Raw genomic sequence first — 19,751 nt, forward strand, 5'->3', positions numbered from 1 at the left:
ACAGAGACACACAGACAGAGACACACACACACACACACAGAGGGACATACAGAGAGACACACAGACACACAGACAGAGACACACATAGACAGAGGCACACACACACAGACAGACAGACATAGACAGAGACACACACAGACAGAGGGACACACAGACGCACAGAGATACACACACACACAGAGACACACACACAGACACACAAAGAGGTGTGCACAGACACACATAGACAGAGACACACACACATACAGACAGAGGGACATACACTGACACAGAGACGCACAGAGGCACACAGACAGAGAGATAGACAGAGGCAGAGACACACACAGACACAAACAGACAGGGAGGGACGCACAAGACACCGAGACACACAGAAGTAGAGAGACACAAACCTACAAAGACACGCACAGAGGCAGGCATGCACATAGACAGAGAGAGACACACAGTCAGAGAGAGAGACCCAGACAGAGAGAGACACACGGACAGAGAGAGAGACCCAGACAGAGAGAGACACACAGACAGAGAGAGAGGCAGTCAGAGAGAGACACACGGACAGAGAGAGAGACACAGAGAGAGAGAGACACAGTCAGAGAAAGACACAGACAGAGAGAGACACACAGACAGAAAGAGAGACACAGAGAGAGAGATACACAGTCAGAGAAAGACACAGTCAGAGAAAGACACAGACAGAGAGAGAGGCACAGACAGAGAGAGAGGCACAGACAGAGAAAGACACAGACAGAGAGAGAGGCACAGACAGAGAGAGAGACACAGACAGAGAGAGACAATCAGAGAGACACACAGACAGAGAGAGAGACACAAACAGAGAGAGACAGTCAGAGAGAGACAGTCAGAGAGAGACAGTCAGAGAGAGACACACAGTCAGAGAGAGAGAGACACAGTCAGAGAGAGAGAGACATACGCACAGAGGCAGAGATATACACAGAGCTAGAAAGAAAGAGACACACAAAATGTAGAAACAAAGAGATTTACTTGGACGCAGAGAGAAAGATCCACAGATAGAGACATACAAATACACAGAGAGACATACACAAAGAGGTTGAGAGACAGAGACTCACACAGATAGAGAGGGAGAGTATAATAGGTATACACACAAACACACACAAAAAATGCGGAGTGGGGGAAACTCCAGTTATCTTTTAGATACCCTCCAAAAAAGTCAATGAATGCTGCCAAATTCTTGCGGAAGTAACAATATGACAAAAAGACGTTTGCAGGATAGCCCATCGTCTGACTAGACATGTCTACAGTTGTACCATTTTGTGGTGACCCACTCTCATCAAAAGTAATAATTTGTCGAGGAGTAACCTGGTTACTCAATCGGGAGGAAAACGTCCTTCAGAAAGTCAGCAGAGGAGTCAGACGTTTCTGGGGGGAGTGTGAGCCAAGCGAATTTCCAAGAGATTCACCGAGGCACTGAAAAAGAAAATAGCTGAAATGCCAAATATTGTCCTTGTAAGATAACATGGATATTCCCTTTCAGTGTGGATGGAGAGCTTTATTTTTCTTCATTACCTCTCGACCTCACAGAAGTGGTCATTCTCCCCGTGCTAGTCTAGACAGTGAGCAGGCTTCCTAACTCACTCTGTTATCAGCTTATATCCACCAAACCATGTGCCTAAGCAGTACCATAAGCAACGTAGGAACAGGAGGAGGCCATTCAGCCCCTCGAGACTGTTCCGCCATTCAATTACATCATGGTTGATTTGTATTTTCACTCCATCTACCTCTCTTGGTTCTGAAACCCTTAATCCCCTTAAAGTTTTGAAATTTTCAATTAACCCCCCCCCCCCCTCTCCCACCATCCCAGTCTCAACAGCTTTTTAGGGGGAGAGAGTTCCAGATTTCCACTCCCTTTTGTGTAATTGTTTCCTGACATCACCCCTGAACCGCCTAGCGCTAGTTTTTAAGTTTATGGTCTCCCTCCACCAGAGGAAAAATGCTGTCACTGATTTATTGAACTGCACTACACCAGCAGTCCTCCAGCCTGGCAGTGGCAGCACTGAGCTGCTGGCCTCACCAGTGCTGCCTGTTGAAACCTAGGCATTCTGCATCCCTGAATGTCTTGTAATGCTACCTATCTCCCAAACTCCAACATGGTAATCGGTCTCTCTCCTCTTTGCGTGACCGCTGAGGCTCAGTTTGTAACATCCTCACATCTGATTCAGAGGATCATCAGTTCAAGTCCAGAGACTTGAGCCCATAATCATAGCTGACACTCCAGTGCAGTACTGAGGGAGTGCTGCACTGTCGGAGGTGCCGTCTTTCGGATGAGGCAGTTTGGGGAGGTGGGGGAGGGGAGGCCAGGCTGGGAGGGGATGTCAGGGGAGGGGCTGAAATCTTTCAAGGGTTGCCAGTCTTAGTCACCACCAAACCCCAAGAAAATACATAATGGTGCTGAAATTGAGTGAGGAAAGTATGAGGCTTTGGTCCGTGTGACTTCCTGCACTGGTTCTGATTGCCTGAGGGGGTTGGAGAGGAATTCTCCCCATTGGTCCTATGTTTTTTTTCTGGGTTTTTTTTTGCCTCTCCTGGGAGATTACATAGCTGTTGAGCGGTTGGGAGATGGAAAGGGAAGTGGAGGGGGGACAGTGAGGTGGAGAGGGAGGGAGGGAGGATGGGCAGAGGAAGGGGAGGTGGAGGGAAGGAGGAGGGGAGAGGGAAGGGGAGCGAGGGGGAGGAGAGAGAGGGTGGAAGAGAGGGGAGAGGGCGGGATGAGGAGGCGAGGGGGGAGAGTGAGGGAGAGAGGATGGGAGGGGAAGGGATAAAGAGGAGGGAGGGGAGAGGGAGGGAGAAAGGATTGGGAGAGAGGGAGGGGGAAAGAGAGGGAGGAGGGGAGGATGGGCAGAAGGAGGGGAAGAGAGAGGGGAAGAGAGAGAGGAGAGGGGGACAGAGAGGGGAGAGGGAGGGATGAGGAGGAGACAGAAGGGGAGGAGATGGAGAGTGAGGAGGTGGAGGGAGGGAGAGGGAGAGAGGATGGGGAAAAGGAGGGATGTGGAGAGAGGGAGGAGGAGAGGGAGGGAAGGAGGCCACTCAGCCCATTATGGCTGTACCAGGTTTCTGAAAGAGCTCTCCACCTAGTACCATTACTCTGCACGTCCCAGAGCCATTATAAGTGTTTCTTTTTCTAATATTTATCTCCATACATTTTAAAAGCTGTTATGAATTTAGAGATTTTGTTGGGGAAGGGTATCTGGAGCAATGGTGGCTAAATGGATTTGACGTGCAGAGCAGCCATGCTCTGAATGGTGGGACAGGCCCGAGGGGCTGAATGGCCTTCTCGCCCTCATGTTCCTGTATTCCTGCCTCCTGTTTGTAGCAAGCTGCTCGGCTGAGCTTGAACTCTGGTCTGTAACTGAAAGTACATCAATAAGAGGCCATGCTGTCAAAAATGAGGGTTGAGCTACAATCAGGGAACTGCCAGGAACCATCAGTGAGAGGAGGCAGAGTGTCAAACTCTCACAGGGTGAGATTGAATCAATTTAAACAGAGAAGCACATACCATAAATATTGTAGAAGGAGGTATCTGTACATTTGGTCTGCCCGAAACTTGCTGGTCTTCCAGCGCAAAGAGTGGTCCACGACCGAATGTTGCAGACTGGCACATTCCAAGGTCCAGGACTACGTGCTGAGGGACGCACTAAAGCTTGGGGCAGCCGCAGCAAAGGGTCAATGGGGAAAGACCACAGTGTAAAGTCCCCCCACCAAGCTGGACTGAGGGGCTGGATCCATGGGAAACCCCTCGAACTCTATCAGGAAAATTTTCATTTGCTGTAAAATATTAAAATGTAATTGGCATGACCAATGTGAAATGGAAGGGTTGTGAGGCAACTCATGATTGTAATGAAACAAACGGACCTCCTTTGCACTGTTTGTATTTTTTGACTTGGTGCTGTTTGAAACTGGTAATGTAATTTTTACAGATTTTTATGAATAAAGTATATTTTGGAAATAAAAAAAAAGTATCTGTTCATTTCTCAGTGACTGTTATGCTGCCTCCCTCACCTTTGTAATCTCATCAGACAACTTGCATTAACTGTCCCCTAACTCACACCAAGTCCTGTTCACCATCTCCCACTGTGCTCGCTGACCTACATGGGCTCAAATGTTCAAATCCCTCCATGTCCTCACTCCTCCCTATCTCTGAAATCTCCTCCTGCTTCACAACCTTCCAAGATATCTGCGCTCCTCGAATTCTGACCTCTTGTGCATTCCCACACAATTTAATTGGTCCACCATTGGCGGCTGTGCCTTTTGCTGCCTGGGCTAAAGGCACTACATAAGTTTAGTTTAGTTTAATTTAGAGATACAGCACTGAAACAGGCCCTTCGGCCCACCGAGTCTGTGCCGACCATCAACCACCCATTTATACTAATCCTACACTAATTCCATATTCCTACCACATCCCCACCTGTCCCTATATTTCCCTACCACCTACCTACACTAGGGGCAATTTATAATGGCCAATTAACCTATCAACCTGCAAGTCTTTTGGCATGTGGGAGGAAACCGGAGCACCCGGAGGAAACCCACGCAGACACAAGGAGAACTTGCAAACTCCACACAGGCAGTACCCAGAATTGAACCCGGGTCGCTGGAGCTGTGAGGCTGCGGTGCTAACCACTGCGCCACTGTGCCGCCCATTGCCGCTGTTGTTGCTATATAGCGCATTTTACCACAGTAAAACATCTCAAGGCTCTTCACAGGAGTGTAATCAGGCAAAACAAAATCTGACACCGAGCCACAGAGGAGATATTAGGACAGATGATCAAAATCTCCGTTCAAGAGGTAGTTTTTAAAGAACGTGCTGAAAGGAGGAGAGAGAGGCAGAGAGATTTAGGGAGGGGATTCTAGAGCTTATGGTCTTGGCAATTGAAGGCACAGCCGTCAATGATGAAGTGATTAATATTGGGGAGTTAACCTCAGCATTTCTAAATAAATAACACACGTACACAAGACCAGAGAACGGTAATTAACTACAAAGTTGTGTGTTCTGCAAGGCTCAGTGCTACAGGTAAACACGCAATGAAAGCACGTCAGTCGAATCCTAACATGATCAGAGTGATCCAGCAGGTTTGAGTTCACCTGGTTGCTGTTAAACCTCGAAGGGACCCAGAGGTTTTAATTTGTCAACAGAGCTTTAGAATTCTGTAAAGAGTGTAGGATATGGGGCAGTTTCTAATGTAAAAGATCAAATTCAAAAGGACACATAGTCTTATAAATAGCAGTCTCTTTAATTTAAAACTGACAGGATACATCCTTCTGTGGCTGTCTGTACATTACTGTCTATTTCAGTCATGAACACACTCCCTTAACCCCACCCTCTGCTGTCCCCATCACTGCCTCTCTCCTCCTCGCCAATAGCCTCCTCAAAACATCTCTCATTAGCTTCATTCACCACCCTCCTCCCATTTATCACTCTGATTACTTTCGCCTCTGCGTGTTACATCAAATTTACAGTCACAGAAACAGGCCATTCGGCCCAGCTGGTCCATGTTGGTGTTTATGCTCCACACGAGCCTCCTCCTACATCGCTTCATCTCACTCTATCAGCACATCCTTCTATTCCTTTCTCCCTTATGTGTTTATCCAGCTTCCCCTTAAATGCATCCGTTCTTCAACCACTCCCTGTGCTGGTGAGTTCCACATTCTCACCACCCTCTGAGTAAAGAAGTTTCTCCTGGATTTCTTTATTGGTGACTATCTTATATTTATGGTCCCTAGTTCGGGTCTCCTCCATAAGTGGAAACATATTGTCTACGTCTAACCTATCATAATGTTAATTGAACCTTTATCAGATCATTCCCTCAGTCTTCTGCAAAGAAGTTCGCCAATAACAGTTAGGGTCTTTTCAGAGAGATGAGTGGGAGGAGTGGGGGAGCCAGTGGAAAGTGGATTCTTTGTCTCCTCCCTGCTTCTGTTCACCCTCCGAATCTTTTGGAATTGAGAAAGTTAAGCTTGCTCACTGACCACAAGCGTAACAAATACAAGCTCTTGGACTTCACCAGTGCCTGAGTAGTTTTATGTTTGTCTCGAAATGGCTGTCTCCATTTCATTATAACTTTGGATTGAATAGAAGATGAAGAGGGATTTGTGCTCCACCAAAATAGAAACTGCCAGGGAAACCTCAAATCAACAAGCACTCAGCCCACAGCTGCACGACGTTTTATATTTTCATGTCACAACATTTAATTATGGCTCCAAGTGTCACTCAGAAGTGACCTATCTCCTGCCACAGGCCTCCACAAGTCCTTTTTACTGGAATCTCCCTCCTCCCAGTCACATCCTCCAATGGTAAACACCTTGTCTTCATCTTCCTTCAAGTCTTCTCCCTGTTTCTCTCCGGAAGGGGCAAATTCTCAACATGTTGCACCAGCATTAGCACCAATTACAAATGTTACATAGAATTTACAGACACAGTTTCAGGCCATTCGGCCCAACAGGTCCATGCTGGTGTTTCTGCTCCACATGAGCCTCCGCCCACCCTACTTCATTTCACCCGCTCAGTATATCCTTCAATTCCTTTCTCCCTCATGTGCTTACCTAGCTTCCCCTTAAATGCATCTATCCCTCAATTACTCCCTGTGGAAGCGAATTCCACATTCTCATCATTCTCTGGGTAAAGAAGTTTCTCCTGAATTCCCTATTTAATTTCTTGGTGGCTTGATGGTCTCCAGTTTTGCTCTTCCCAACAAGTGGAAACATTCTCTCACTTTGTCTGCTCTATCAAAAGCTTTCATAACTAAAGACCTCTATTAGATCACCCCTCAGCCTCCTTTTTTCAAGAGAAAAGAGACCCAGTCTGTTTAACTTTTCCTGATAGATATAACATTGTAGTTCTGGTATCATCCAAGTAAATCTTTATTGAACCTTCTCCAGGACCTCTCTCTCCTTTTAATAATACAGTGACCAGAACTGCACACTACTCCAAGCGTAGTCTAACCAAGGTTTGATATAAGTTTAGCATAACTTACCTACTTTTCAATTCTATTCCTCTGGAAATAGACCCTCGTGCCTTATTTGCTTTCGTTATGGCCTTATTGACCTGCATTGCAATTTTTAGTGATTTGTGTATTTGTACCCCAAGATCCCTTTGTTCCTCTACCCAATTTATTTTCCAAGTAATATGTGACTTCCTTATTTTTCTTAGCAAAATGTAATACCTCACACTTAACTATGCTGAAATTCATTTGCCCATTTTGCCTTTATTAATGTCTTCTATCTGCCCATCTATTACTCTTTTGGTCTGCTTATACAGCTCTCTGTCTCTTAATCTATTTCTCTCTCTCTCTGTATCTGTCCCTCTCTCTTCATCTCTCAGTTTAGGACATTATCAGAATCCCGAGCTCAGAGCTGTTGAGATTGTGGAAGTCGTAGAGACAAAATTTACAATGAGCATGATCGACAGATATTGCAAACTCAATTAAACATACAGTGCCACTGATTCCCTGAATGCTGTATCTCCAGACAGATTACATTCTTCAAGAACAAACACAAGTGAATGTCAATCCCATTCACTCCCTAGATCCGGGCAGGATTGATTCACTCTATGTGTCATTTCCAGTTTTAGTGGATTTTTTGGTCCCCACTTCCACCCTCCCCCACGCTCCCCACCCTCCCCCCACCCCCCACACCCACCCTCCCCCACTCTCCCCACCCCCGCCGTCACGGATAATCAGCTCAGACGCAACACCAAACCAGACTCCCTGAAGGTGAATTTTCTGTGTGTGTGGATTTAATTGAAGTGGGCTTTCTCAGTACACTGACACGCACTGCATAACGGCATCAAAGACATAGTGACTCCAAACCCAAAAGGACTTTGGATAGGTCACCAAATCTGGTTGGATGTATTCCTGGAGATTTCATCACATGATTCTCCTGCCCAGTCATATGGCCTTTCGGCCTTTATTTCTCTTGTTGCAACAACTAATAAAAGCCTTCAAGGAAATTAAAACAAGATACATTTTTTCAATGCCCCATGACTTTTTCCTTCAGAAATTTTGCTCGCAACAGTGTCCTGGAGATTAACCTTTAATTCCTGGAGACTCCAGGGCCATTCCAGAGAGTTGGCAACCCAAACTTAGGCGAGTTCAGGTTTAGTTTAGTTTACTTTAGAGATACAGCACTGAAACAGGCCCTTCAGCCCACCGAGTCTGTGCCGACCATCAACCACCCATTGCTGGTGTCTAAACTGGATCTGCTTAATACTCAAGTGCAGAATACAACCTAGAAGCTGATTCTGCAATAAATGCCTATATCTTGACTCTGTCAACTCCAATCTGTATCTTTAGTTACACAGCCCACAGTAATGACAGGCAGAAACCATGCCTCCACATTTGTTATCGTAGGAAATATGGCCTGAGGCAGTAATTACAGAGACTCTGCCATTAGTGGGGGTAGTTTTATTGTTACAAAAAAAATCACCGAGTGCTGTTGAATATTCAAGCCTGTTAAATTTCACCCAGTGAAATGTGTTCTCATTGATCAACACCATTGTAAAGGGAACATTTCCACGCACTTAACTCACTGATGACAGCATGTGCAAACGACTTGTGTGAGTTACTGGATCTGTAAAGACGGAATTGAGAATTTTAATTTGTGAATCTGTGTGTGTTTTGTGCTTGGTTTGAGGAGGAGGTTAGTCTCAGATGTGCAAAAACACTCTCGTTTTCCACATACACTATGTTATCACCAGCAGCTTCCCCCAGAGTTCCAGTTTAATTTTGCCTTTTTATTAAAGTTAGGAACATTTAAGAACAGGATGAGGCCATTCAGCTCCTTGGGCATGTCCTGCTATTCAGTTAGATCGTGGCTGATCTGTACGTCAACTCCATTCACCCATCTTTGCTTCATGTCCCTTGATACCCTTACCCAACAAAAATCTATAAATCCATGACAGCTTTTAAAAGGGAAGGGGGAAAATATTAGAAAAGGAAAAAGAAACTATGGGCGAGCAGTAGGTGGAGAGCTCTTTCAGAGTCCTGGTACAGGTATGTGTTGTAAAACTCTCTGATCGTTTTAATGTCAGTCCTGAAAGGTCCAGTTAACCCCCAACAGTCACAGCCATTTATGGGGGGAGAGAGTTCCACATTTCCATTAACTGTGTTGTGTGGGATGAAGTGTTTCTTGATTTCACTTCTGAATGGCCTAACTCTAACTAAGGTTATGCCCCATTGTTCTGAACTTTCTTCACCAATAATTTCTTTGTTACTACCCTATCCAATCCCTTCATCATTTTGAACACCTCAGTTAGATCCACATCCGAGCCTCCCCTGAAGGAGCAGGTTCCCTGGTTAGTGAACGACTGCAAGGGTCAATATCCCACCCCATTCTTCATCTGTCAGTGTAGATGGCAAACGACAGCACAACATCCACCTGTGCAAGGTCCCATGGCAACCTGGCCCAGTTGTCACCCAGCTTTCACACAAAAAGATACTCCGCCCAGAGTTTGGGTCGGGGGGGGGGGGGGGGGGTGGGGAAGGTGTGAGGTGGCGGTTGTGGGGGGCAGTGCGCAGGAAGGTGATGGGAGGAGAACTGTGAGGCAATACGCAGGAGTCCCTATCTGAGCCAATGCCTCATCTGTATCCACCCTATTGCTACCCACCCTCACACCCAGACTGGGATCAAATAACTGTATGGTTTTGGTCTCCATACCTAAGGAAGGATATACTTGCAATGAGGGCTGCAATAAAGCTTCCCTAGATTGATTCCTGGAATTAGAGAGCTACTCTATGAGGACAGGTTGACAGGGCTTATGCTGAATGAAAGGTGATTTCATTGAAATGATCTCATATTAAATTCTTCAAGGGTGGACAGGGTAGATGCTGAGAGGATGTTTCCCCTGGCTGGAGAGTCTAGCACTGGCACAGTAAACAGAGCATTAGCGCAGTCAGTCTGTTGCCTTTTTATAATTTGGCTTTTGTTGTAGAAGCCCCTCAACCTCAATTTCCTCATCTCTTCTTCTGAAGGCAGTAACTCGAGACTCGGGAACAGCAGAGCTGACCTCAGTTCTCAGCTAATAGTCACATCCGGGAGGAGGAGTCACTGGATAGCAACCAGGCTGGGTCTCTGTTCTCGAGGAGAGGATATAATGAGAGGTGAACTGATTGATGTCCTTACCATCATGACGGGGATCGAGCCAGGGAGTGGGACTGACTGCATAGCTCCATGGAGAGCCAACATGACTCAATGGGCTGAATGGCCTCCATTTGTGCTGTAAATGACTCTATGACCATAGTCTCAGGATAAGGGTCGGCCATTTGGAACTGAGATGAGGAAACATGTTGTTTAGTTTTTCTTTTGGAATTCTGTACCCCAGAGGTTGTGAATGGTCATAGAATCACGGAAATTTACAGCACAGCAGGAGGCCATCCAGTCCAATGTGTCCATACTGGCCAACGAGTGACCATCCACCCTAATCCCATTTTCCTGCTCTTGATCCATAGCCTTGTAGGTTACGGCACTTCAAGTGCATATCCAAGTACTGTTTTTTACTCAGTCATTGAGTACATTCAAGGCTGAGATCGATAGAATTTTGGGCCCTCAGGGATATGGGGATGGGGTGGGAAAGTGGAGTTGAGGTCAAGGATCAGCCATGATCTTTTTGAATGGAGGAGCAAGCTCGAGGGGCTGAATGGCCTCCTCGTGTTCCTATGTTGTTCTGGTTATATGCTGGGAATTCGACCTGTGGAAATGGTTGTGTCACTCACACTCGGGAGATCCTTGACTTCTGTTGAGTTAACAGATCTCAGCTGAGCTGCTGGAGGAGCAATAGGGATGGACAAAGGAAGGAGAAAGTGAAATATCGACCCAGGTCCTCTGGATCATTCTCCCACGTTCACATGTGTGACATCAATGAAAACGGGACCAGACTCAGTTGTGAAAATCTCCATTGTAAGGTCAGGAATGGTACCAGAAACGAGAGACTTCACTTATGTGGGGAGACTGGAGAAACCGGGTTTTTCTCCTTAGAGCAGAGAAGGTTAAGAGGAGATTTGATAGCAGTGTTCAAAATAATGACGGGTTTTGACAGGATAAATAAGGAGAAACTGTTTCCAGTGGCAGAAGGGTCAATAACCAGAGGACACAGATTTAAGGTAATTGGCAAAATCACCAGAAGAGACACGAGGCAACATTTTTTTCTGCAATGAGTTGTTGTGATCTGGAATGCACTGCTTGAAAGGGCGGGGGAAGCAGATTAAATAGTAACTTTCGAAAGGGAATTGCATAAATATTTGAAGGATAATGCATGCACTGCAATGGGGAAAGAGCAGGGGAGTGGCACTAATTAGATACCTCTACCAAACAGCCAGCACAGACACAATAGGCGAATAACTTTCTACTATGCATTATTTCAGGATTTTACAACTCAGTGTCAGGCCTCCGTGTGGGAGAAAACCTGGGAAATAGTGACCATAATATTATAAGGCTTTAATTGATTGGTAAAATTGAAGATACTGAGAAGCTACAGTTCATTCCTGTTTGCTGTTTGACAGGAGAAATAAATGTGAGGGAAAAAAATTGGCTGATACAGATGGAGGAGGAAAGAGCAAAAAGAGAAAGAGAAATGAAAAAGACAGAAAAGGCTGAGTGTGTAAATGGGACTATCAGAGACACACCATGCCACAGGCTAGTTCTGACATGGTTTAGGTTTATTTCATCAAGTCTAACTTCAAAAGGAAAGAACATTAAACTTTGAGAGAATTTGTCCATAGATTTCAAAGTCAATTTTGGAGCTATTTCGCTTGCAGGCATTATCTTGGCAAGGTCACGGAGGGAAACATGAAAAATTATAGGCAAGCATCTCTCATTCCTGCACATGTGTTAACAACCCCAGAGAGCTCTGGATGCACAGTCATTGAGTATATTCAAGACAGAGATTGATAGATTTTTGGACACGAGGGAATTAAGGAATATGGAGATAGTACGGGAAGGTGGAGTTAAGTTGAAGGATCAGCCATGATCGTATTGAATGGTGGAGCAGGCTCGAGGGGCCGAATGGCCTACTTCTGCTCCTATTTCCCTTGTTCTTTTATTCTTATCCATTACACTGCCCTCTCTCAAGCCAACATTAGCAATTACGTATATATCCCTGAAATAAGATGATTTTGCCTAAGTCTTATGACCCTAAACTGAAAATTTAGGTCTGACGTCTAAGGAGGAACTTGCATTTATATAGCAATTTATCATATCCTCAGAATGTCCCAAAGTAGTTCACAGCCAATTAATTATTTTTTGGAATACTTTCACTGTTGTTCTGTAGACAACATGGCAGCCAATTTGCAAAAAGCAAGATCCCACAAACAGAAAATGAGGCAAATGACCAGGTAGTCTGGATTTTTTGGCTGAGGGAAGAATGCTGGCCAGGACATTGGATCTTTAGCATTCATTTGGACAGGTAGACATGAGATTGTTTTTGTCTTGTGAAGGAACAGCACCTGCAATAATGCAGCACTCCCTCAGTACTGCACTGAAGGGTCAGCCTATAATGTGAGAAATAAAAACTTGCCTTTTATAACATCTGGACATCCCAAAGTGCTTTCTAGCCAATGAAGTACTTTTGAAACCCAGCCACTGCTGTAATGTAGGAAACATGAAAGTCAATAGCAATGTAATAAATTAATCAATGAATGGCCTGACACTGGGAAGTTCCGAGGAACAAAGAGACCTTGGTGTGTTTGTCCATAGATCTCTGAAGGCAGAAGGGCAGGTTAATAGGGTGGTGAAAAAGGCATATGGGACACTTGCCTTTATCAATCGAGGCATAGATTACAAAAGCAGGGAGGTCATGTTGGAGTTGTACAGAACTTTGGTAAGGCCACAGCTGGAGTACTGTGTGCAATTCTGGTCGCCACATTATAGGAAGGATGTGATTTCACTGGAGGGGGTGCAGAGGCGATTCACCAGGATGTTGCCTGGGATGGAATATTTAAGCTATGAAAAGAGGTTGGATAGGCTTGGGTTGTTTTCGCTGGAGCAGAGAAGACTGAGGGGTGACCTGATCGAGGTGTACAAGATTATGAGGGGCATGGACAGGGTGAATAGGGAGCAGCTGTTCCCCTTAGTTGAAAGGTCAGTTACGAGGGGTCACAAGTTTAAGGTGGGGGGCGGGAGGTTTAAGGGGGATTTGAGGAAGAACTTTTTTACCCAGAGGGTGGTGACAGTCTGGAATGCCCTGCCTGGGAGGGTGGTAGAGGCGGGTTGCCTCACATCCTTTAAAAAGTACCTGGATGAGCACTTGGCACGTCATAACATTCAAGGCTATGGGCCAAGTGCTGGCAAATGGGATTAGGTAGACAGGTCAGGTGGTGTAATGCATCGGTGCAGATTCGATGGGCCGAAGGGCCTCTTCTGCACTGTATTATTCTGTGATTCTGTGACCAGATAATCCATTCCAGTGATGTTAATCAAGGGTTAAATATTGGCCAGGACACCAGGGAGAACTTCACTGCCCTTCTTTAAAATAATGCCGTATGATCTCAGAGAGCAGACGGGGCTTTGGTTCAATGTTACATCCCAAAGTCAGCACCTCCGACAGTGCAGCACATGGAGTGTCAGCCTGGATGGTGCGCTCAAATGTCTGGGGTGGTACTGGAATCCACAACCTCCTGACTGAGAGGCAATAGTATACTACACTGTAAGAGTGACTATTATTTAAAAGTCCTTCATTGGCTGTACAGCGCTTTGGGTGGCTGAGGTAATGAAAGGCGCTATACAGAATCATAGAATGGTTACAGCACAGAAGGAGGCCATTCAGCCCATCATGTCCATGCCAGCTCTCTGCAAGAGCAACTCAGCTAGTCCCACTCCCCCACCCTTTCCCCATAGGCCTTTCTCTTTTCAGATAATTATTCAATTCCTTTTTGAAAGCCATGATTAAATCTGCCTCCATCACCTCTCAGGCCATGCATTCCAGATTCTAACCATCTGCTGCATATCATAGTTTTTCCTCATGTCACCTTTTGTTTTTTTTGCCAATCACCTTAAATCGGTGACCTCTAGTTCTTGACCCTTCCGCCAAAGGAAACAGTTCTCTCCATCTACTCTGTCCAATTAGAATTAGAATTAGAACATTACAGCGCAGTACAGGCCCTTCAGCCCTCGATGTTGCGCCGACCTGTGAAACCATCTGACCTACACTATTCCATTTTCATCCATATGTCTATCCAATGACCACTTAAATGCCCTTAAAGTTGGCGAGTCTACTACTGTTGCAGGCAGGACGTTCCACGCCCCTACTACTCTCTGCGTAAAGAAACTACCTCTCACATCTGTCCTATATCTATCACCCCTCAACTTGAAGCTATGTCCCCTCGTGTTTGCCATCACCATCCGAGGAAAAAGACGCTCACTATCCACCCTATCTAACCCTCTGATTATCTTATATGTCTCTATTAAGTCACCTCTCCTCCTCCTTCTCTCCAACGAAAACAACCTCAAGTCCCTCAGCCTTTCCTCGTAAGACCTTCCCTCCATACCAGGCAACATCCTAGTAAATCTCCTCTGCACCCTTTCCATAGCTTCCACATCCTTCCTATAATGCGGTAACCAGAACTGCACGCAATACTCCAGGTGCGGTCTCACCAGAGTTTTGTACAGCTGCAGCATGACCTCGTGGCTCCGAAACTCGACCCCCCTACTAATAAAAGCTAACACACCATATGCCTTCTTAACAGCCCTATTAACCTGGTTAGCAACCTTCAGGGATTTATGCACCTGGACACCAAGATCTCTCTGTTCATCTACACTACCAAGAATCTTCCCATTAGCCCAGTACTCTGCATTCCTGTTACTCCTTCCAAAGTGAATCACCTCACACTTTTCCGCATTAAACTCCATTTGCCATCTCTCAGCCCAGCTCTGCAGCCTATCTATGTCCCTCTGTACCCTACAGCATCCTTCGGCACTATCCACAACTCCACCGACCTTAGTGTCATCTGCAAATTTACTAACCCACCCTTCTACACCCTCTTCCAGGTCATTTATAAAAATGACAAACAGCAGTGGCCCCAAAACAGATCCTTGCGGTACACCACTAGTAACTAAACTCCAGGATGAACATTTGCCATCAACCACCACCCTCTGTCTTCTTTCAGCTAGCCAATTTCTGATCCAAAGCTCTAAATCACCTTCAACCCCATACTTCCGTATTTTCTGCAATAACCTACCGTGGGGAACCTTATCAAACGCCTTACTGAAATCCATATACACCACATCCACTGCTTTACCCTCATCCACCTGTTTGGCCACCTTCTCGAAAAACTCAATAAGGTTTGTGAGGCACGACCTACCCGTCACAAAACCGTGCTGACTATCTCTAATGAACTTATTCTTTTCAAGATGATTATAAATCCTGTCTCTTATAACCTTTTCCAACATTTTACCCACAACCGAAGTAAGGCTCACAGGTCTATAATTACCAGGGCTGTCTCTACTCCCCTTCTTGAACAAGGGGACAACATTTGCTATCCTCCAGTCTTCCGGCACTATTCCTGTCGACAATGACGACATAAAGATCAAGGACAAAGGCTCTGCAATCTCCTCCCTAGCTTCCCAGAGAATCCTAGGGTAAATCCCATCTGGCCCAGGGGACTTATCTATTTTCACACTTTCCAAAATTGCTAACACCTCCTCCTTGTGAACCTCAATCCCATCTAGCCTAGTAGCCTGAATCTCAGTATTCTCAACAACATTTTCTTTCTCTACTGTAAATACTGACGCAAAATATTCATTTAACACTTCCCCTATCTCCTCTGATTCCACACACAACCTCCCACTACTATCCTTGATTGGCCCTAATCTAACTCTAGTCATTCTTTTATTCCTGATATACCTATAGAAAGCCTTAGGGTTTTCCCTGATCCGATCCGCCAATGACTTCTCGTGTCCTCTCCTTGCTCTTCTTAGCTCTCCCTTTAGATCCTTCCTGGCTAGCTTGTAGCTCTCAAGCGCCCTAACTGAGCCTTCACGTCTCATCCTAACATAAGCCTTCTTCTTCCTCTTGACAAGCGCTTCAACTTCTTTAGTAAACCACGGCTCCCTCGCTCGACAACTTCCTCCCTGCCTCACAGGTACATACTTATCAAGGACACACAGTAGCTGCTCCTTGAATAAGCTCCACATTTCGATTGTTCCCATCCCCTGCAGTTTCCTTCCCCATCCTACGCATCCTAAATCTTGCCTAATCGCATCATAATTTCCTTTCCCCCAGTTATAATTCTTGCCCTGCGGTATATACCTGTCCCTGCCCATCGCTAAGGTAAACCTAACCGAATTGTGATCACTATCACCAAAGTGCTCACCTACATCTAAATCTAACACCTGGCCGGGTTCATTTCCCAGTACCAAATCCAATGTGGCATCGCCCCTGGTTGGCCTGTCTACATACTGTGTCAGAAAACCCTCCTGCACACACTGGACAAAAACTGACCCATCTAAAGTACTCGAACTATAGTATTTCCAGTCGATATTTGGAAAGTTAAAGTCCCCCATAACAATGCCACACCCCCCCCTCTTTTACCATCTTCTCTGTTCTTACTGAAACATCTAAATCCTGGAATCTGCAACATCCATTCCTGCCCCTGCTCTACCCATGTCTCCGAAATGGCCACTACATCGAGATCCCAGGTACCAACCCATGCTGCAAGCTCACCCACCTTATTCCAGATGCTCCTGGCGTTGAAATAGACACACTTTAAACCAGGTTCTTGCTTGCCAGTGCCCTCTTGCGTCCTTGTAACCATATCCCTGACCTCACTACTCTCAACATCCTGTACACTGGCACTACAATTTAGGTTCCCATTCCCCTGCTGAATTAGTTTAAACCCCCCCGAAGAGCACTAGCAAACCTCCCCCCCAGGATATTGGTACCCCTCTGGTTCAGGTGAAGACCATCCTGTTTGTAGAGGTCCCACCTACCCCAGAAAGAGCCCCAATTATCCAGGAAACCAAAACCCTCCCTCCTGCACCATCCCTGCAGCCACGTGTTCAACTCCTCTCTCTCCCTATTCCTCGCTTCGCTATCACGTGGCACGGGCAACAACCCAGAGATAACAACTCTGTTTGTTCTTGCTCTAAGCTTCCACCCTAGCTCCCTGAATTTCTGTCTTAAATCCCCATCTCTCTTCCTACCTATGTCGTTGGTGCCAATGTGGACCACGACTTGGGGCTGCTTCCCCTCCCCATTAAGGATCCCAAAAACACGATCCGAGACATCACGAACCCTGGCACCTGGGAGGCAACATACCAACCGTGAGTCTCTCTCGTTCCCACAGAACCTCCAGATCCCTTATGATTTTGAACACCTCTATCAAATATCCACTCAACCTTCCCTCCTCTGTGGAGAACAGCCCAGCTTCGCCAATCTATCCACGTAACTGAAGTTACTCTTGTAAAAGATTTTCTGCACCCTCTCTACTGCCTTCATATTCTTCCTAAAGTGTGGTGCCCAGAATTGGACAGAATACTCCTGTTGAGGTCAAACCAGTCTTTTATAAAGTATTATGATCATCTAATTCATGGTTTGTATTAATTTTCTAGAGGTAACTTTTAATTTGGGAATTTAATTTTTTTAATGCAAGACAAATGAAAACACCTGGTTTGAGAACCTGGCAAACAAACCAAGGGTGGCTACAAATCAAAGGGTCACCTGTGTTTATTTAGTAAGATCATAATGGGAAGTGTGAAGACCCTAAACAATGGGAAACTGTCTGAACTTCTTGATGGAGACAATGTGTCTACAGCTGCCTCAATCAGGGGTTTAAATTATTCAAATGATTTCCCAGAACAAAGAGAAGATTTGGATTTGGAAGTAATGGGCTGGATTTTACCAGCCATCCGACATCAGGGGTCATGGTGGGGGGGGTCTGGAAAATGCCTCCGGGAGATGCCCACCACGGGCCTCGACGACAGGAAAACCCTGCCCCATATTACCAACGATGGCGAGGCCTCATGGCGGCACCCCCACCACTCGGCGATGGGAGCAGGATTTAATTATGTTAATAATTTAATGAATTACCTACCTGGTCCCTTCGGACATCCCACTGCCGCATCCCCCATATTCCGGCCGGCTGCCAGGACTCCCGTGCCTTCGGATCTCTGACTGGAGATCCGATGCAGGACACTGGTGGGTAGTGGGGAGGAGGTAAGTTTTCAGGGTGTGGCGAGTGGCGAAAACTATTGTGATTGGTGGAGGGGATGGTGGGAGGGGCTGAAGGTGAAAGTTCATAAAGTTGGAGGGGGGGGAAAGGTCGGGATCACAAGGTAAGTTTTCCTGGGGAGAGGACAATCAATAAAGTATTTAGTCTTTGGGGGGTGGGAGAGGGGCTTGAATAATTTACTAAATTTTTCAAATTAAATTTTTACTGACTTTTCCCTTAAAAGTGTAAATTAAATGCAAGGCCTTGAACCCCTACAAAAATGGTGCCGGCACCGGCGCAGTGGCACCAGATGCCGTTCCCGAGGACGGAGCACCCACCCCCTCCACGTCATCGGGGTGGGGGGTGGGGTCTACCCTGTCCATGTAAATGAGCCGCTGCGCTAAATATCGTGGTGGCTCCACGGAGTACATCTCGTGCTTCCCCCTGCTGTTTCTGGGCGGTGAGCTGGAAAAATTCAGCCCAATTAGTTTAAATTGCTATCTGGGACATTCCATATGTACCGCATGCTATGGAGATAGATTATGCAGGGGGTGCCTGTTGATTTGTGTGCTTGCTGACAGACAAGCAGTTGGCTTTTGGAATGCTGTTGGCTTCAGGGTTGTTGGTCACAGAGAAAGCTTTTGAAAGTCAGTTGGACTCAGGAGCAAAGGGGCCATTGGGAACCAGGGGTGTTTCTGTTTGAGGCAGGCCCATGCTTAAGCTAGGAACTCCAGTTTCAGAAGGTGATGTCATACCTCGGAAGGTAGCTGAGAAATTAGGAAATCAAATTGAATTCCTAAGAGCTGTGGTACACTTTGAATTGGTGCCAGGAGAAGTGAATAAACCACCAAGATCCTGTAATGCATAGGGGAACTCTTGGGGTAAAAGTAACAGTCAAATAGGAGGGTTCTGTTGACATTTCGAGTTTAAAGTATACATCTTCATGTTCTGTTAAGATTTTAGGTTTAAAGAATAATTGTTTCCAAATTGAAGTTTTAAGTTAGTAGTGTCCTGCTTTGTTTAACTTTTGTACAGTAAAGTTTTTTATTTAAAATGTGAAATCTTGTGGTGTAATTCTTTCAGTAATAACTGGGAATTCAACTTTCTTTTTAAAAAGTTAACGGGGTCATAACAAATGGCTCACCATAACTTCCTTGCCCCTATTTATAAAGCCCAGGATGCCATATGAGTCATAGAGTTATACAGCACAGAAACAGGCCCTTCGGCCCATCGTGTCTGTGCTGGCCATCAACCACCTAACTATTCTAATCCTATTTTCCAGCACTTGGCCCATAGCCTTGTATGCTATGGCAGTTCAAGTGCTCATCTAAATACTTCTTAAATGTTGTGGGGGTTCCTGCCTCTACCACCTGTTCAGGCAGTGCATTCCAGATTCCAACCACCCTCTGGGTGAAAAACGTTTTCCTCAAATCCCCTCGAAACCTCCTGCCACTTACCTTAAATCTATGCCGCCTGGTTATTGACCCCTCCGCTAAGGGAAAAAGTTTCTGCCTATCTAACCTATCAATGCCCCTCATAATTTTGTATACCTCAAACAGGTCCCCCATCAGCCTTCTGTGCTCTAAGGAAAACAAC

The 19,751-nt window shown here is 45.8% G+C and overlaps 1 protein-coding gene across 14 annotated transcripts in view; it reads right to left on the reverse strand.

Annotated features, from left to right (window-relative positions):
- Nucleotides 1-19,751, reverse strand: part of phldb1b (pleckstrin homology-like domain, family B, member 1b) — a 355,881-nt gene that overhangs the window by 208,917 nt on the left and 127,213 nt on the right. The window lies entirely within an intron of this gene.

This window comes from Heterodontus francisci, chromosome 22 (assembly GCF_036365525.1).
Source record: "Heterodontus francisci isolate sHetFra1 chromosome 22, sHetFra1.hap1, whole genome shotgun sequence".
Lineage (NCBI taxonomy): Eukaryota > Metazoa > Chordata > Chondrichthyes > Heterodontiformes > Heterodontidae > Heterodontus > Heterodontus francisci.